This window comes from Nanorana parkeri, unplaced genomic scaffold, assembly GCF_000935625.1.
Source record: "Nanorana parkeri isolate BGI_ZX_2015 unplaced genomic scaffold, ASM93562v1 scaffold1924, whole genome shotgun sequence".
In the NCBI taxonomy this organism is placed as follows: domain Eukaryota; kingdom Metazoa; phylum Chordata; class Amphibia; order Anura; family Dicroglossidae; genus Nanorana; species Nanorana parkeri.
Genome location: NW_017308192.1, coordinates 72,242 through 75,925, shown reverse-complemented (window position 1 = coordinate 75,925; position 3,684 = coordinate 72,242).

Genomic DNA, 3,684 nt, shown 5'->3' with positions numbered 1-3,684 from the left:
ACCCGCGTGACGGAGGGATTCTGATTCTCGCTTGATTTTATAATCGGTGCTTCTCATGCTAAGATTTGATTTCAGATGAATTTTTTTTTAAATTTAATGTGACTCTGGTTGTAATAATTCTTTGTAAAGAGCGGGAAATATTTTATTAGTAAAAATAAAAGTTTTCACCTCCTTTTTTTTGTGCTTTTTTTTTTGGTTTCTCTTTTCTTCCTCTTCTTCTTCTTCCTTCTGTTGTTTTAATGGTAATTGAATGTGTGTTACGTTGAAAATTGTCCCCGAGCAGAAGTAGCAGCCGAAACCCCGCATCAGCCTCTAACTCTGTGACAGCCCTGTATCTGCCAGCAGCCTGATGGGTAGCCAGTCAGCACATTTTCTGGTCATGTGATCTCTGGTCATGTGATCACTGATGTAATTTATTATATTGTACCACATGTTACCATGCAAAATACTACATATTAAAGTGTGTAAAGCAACGCACTGCTGGCCATTAAATGTGTGGGCTATGAGGACCTAGGAGGGGGCTTCCCAGGGTGGCAGCTGGAGGCAGAGTGCAGCAGATGTTTAATGTTGGGTTACTAGGCAGTGCTGGTGGAATGTGTGTTCCTTACCACAGACAGTATTTGCTTGGCCCAAAATGTAACTTTAAAGCCAAGATTGAGTTTAAAATAACATTTAAAAAGAAAAAATCCATTCTCACCCGTTCTCTATTGCTGCCGGAGTAGGAAAGCCTGTCCCCTGCCAGCATGCTGCACACCCCTTGCTCTTTCTGTGTAGAAGCAGCGGTCTCTCTGCAGAGGTCTCTCACACACCTTGCCGAATCAGAGCTAGAACTTTCCAATCAGCAAAGCTCATGCTTCCTGCTGATTGGAGAGCTCAGTAAGGGGGTGTGCCAGACCTCTGCAGATGGACCACTTCTTCCACCCAGAGAGCAAAGGTACTTCTTTGCAGCATGCTGGCAGGGGACCGGCTTTTCTACTCAGGTTGTGGCTGTAAGACTTCGAACATCTTTTGTTTTGATGCCCCCGCAATGTACTCAGCTGGTTTAAAATGAAAGTTTTTAAAGTGGATTTTAACCAGTCAGTGCAAGCACAAAGCAGTTTGCACTGTCCCCTTATTTCCCCTTACAGCACCGGAGTTCCGAGACCTGCCATGCATTCATCAATACAATATTTGAGGTTCTATATTCTGCTGGCAGGCTTGTATTGCAAGCGGGGGGGTTGCACCTTCTGATCGGGAGGATGTGCTAGACCAGCGGTTCTCAACCCGTGTGACCTCAGGACCCAACATTTGTCCCCGGTCATTAAGTTACGACCCAAGTCGTACTGCAATGGAACGCACGGCATTAGGGTACCGCATGTTACGGTGCGGGGCGTACGAGCTGTGGGTGGGAGGTGCGTTTGGGGTGCCATTCAAATGAAAGGCAACGCAACTCCCACACCAGAGTGTGCGGCAGGTGCGATTGCGTGGTACAGTTTAACGCACTGCACTAGTGTGAACGGGCCCTCAAAAAACACCGACATCCATACACAGACACAACCTCACACTCGCAGACATTCTCACATAAAAAAATACAAATGTTTTTGTAGTACCGTATATACTCGAGTATAAGCCGAGATTTTCAGCCCATTTTTTTGGCTGAAAAGTGCCCCCCTCGGCTTATACTCGAGTATATACGGTATGTAAGTTTTTTTTTTTTTTTAAAAATCCCCCCCCCAGTCTCCCCCCCTTACGCGAACTGGAGTGGATTCTCAGCCTGGGGTCCGGTGGGGGCTGCTGTGCTGTGATGGAGCTCCATCCATACGTGCATTGCTTACAGCTCCCCTGCGTGACTGGAATGACGTCACATTCTGTATGGAGCTGTCACTTGTCCTGTAGAGGAGTCTGGACCTGAGTAACATCACATTCTGGCTCTACTGGGCACACAAGGGAGCTGTACCAGCAATGCACGTATGGATGGAGCTCCATCACAGCACAGCAGCCCCCACCGGACCCCAGGCTGAGAATCCACTCCAGTTCGCGTAAGGGGGGGAGACTGGGGGGGGGATTTTTAAAAAAAAAAAAAAACAACTTACATACCGTATATACTCGAGTATAAGCCGAGGGGGGCACTTTTCAGCCAAAAAAATGGGCTGAAAATCTCGGCTTATACTCGAGTATATACGGTATGTAAGTTTTTTTTTTTTTTTAAAAATCCCCCCCCCAGTCTCCCCCCCTTACGCGAACTGGAGTGGATTCTCAGCCTGGGGTCCGGTGGGGGCTGCTGTGCTGTGATGGAGCTCCATCCATACGTGCATTGCTTACAGCTCCCCTGCGTGACTGGAATGACGTCACATTCTGTATGGAGCTGTCACTTGTCCTGTAGAGGAGTCTGGACCTGAGTAACATCACATTCTGGCTCTACTGGGCACACAAGGGAGCTGTACCAGCAATGCACGTATGGATGGAGCTCCATCACAGCACAGCAGCCCCCACCGGACCCCAGGCTGAGAATCCACTCCAGTTCGCGTAAGGGGGGGAGACTGGGGGGGGGATTTTTAAAAAAAAAAAAAAACAACTTACATACCGTATATACTCGAGTATAAGCCGAGGGGGGCACTTTTCAGCCAAAAAAATGGGCTGAAAATCTCGGCTTATACTCGAGTATATACGGTATGTAAGTTTTTTTTTTTTTTTAAAAATCCCCCCCCCAGTCTCCCCCCCTTACGCGAACTGGAGTGGATTCTCAGCCTGGGGTCCGGTGGGGGCTGCTGTGCTGTGATGGAGCTCCATCCATACGTGCATTGCTGGTACAGCTCCCTTGTGTGCCCAGTAGAGCCAGAATGTGATGTTACTCAGGTCCAGACTCCTCTACAGGACAAGTGACAGCTCCATACAGAATGTGACGTCATTCCAGTCACGCAGGGGAGCTGTAAGCAATGCACGTATGGATGGAGCTCCTTTGCAGCCATACCCCCAGCCCGCCTCAAGCTGACACTCGGCGCCGGGCGGCATCTTTTGAATGGCTGCTTAGCACCAGAACTGACAGCGCTGCGCTAGGGGGAGTCTGAGGAGCTTCTCACCTAGAAAGTGGAAGGCATGCGGCGACCCACTGAACATGGGGGGGACCCACTTTTAGGTCATGACCCACCAGACGAGAACCAAGGATCTAGAGCAATGACACACTGACACTCGGCGTTCCGGAGCAATGACACACTGACACTCGGCATTCCGGAGCAATGACACACTGACACTTGGGGTCCCTTGATGGACCATTTCCTGAAATGTTTTTTTCTACACAAGCCAATAATGATTACGAGCAGCGGATATTTTTCGGTCTTTATGTAACATTATTGATAATAATTAAAATGCGTTCATCAGAATTTATAAAAGTTCTGTCCCATTGACACTGTCGGGTACAACAAGTACAGACACAACCGGCGGCTCTCGGAGCTTCCTGACATGTTAGCATCTCGGAACGCATGGCTCCATAAAAACCCAACTTCACAGCCGGCGCCAGCCAGACCGCCCTGTTCCACAATGTCAGGAGCTCCACAAGCATAGGGATTGAGATTCCAACTCAGAAGGGAGCTCTGTGTCAGCTCGGGGGTCCCGGAGCAGTCTGAGAAGTGTAGAAAGGATGAGAGCACCAGCAGGTTATTACTGCACATGAGAGAGAAGAGAAAAAGCTAATACATTTTTGGGGGT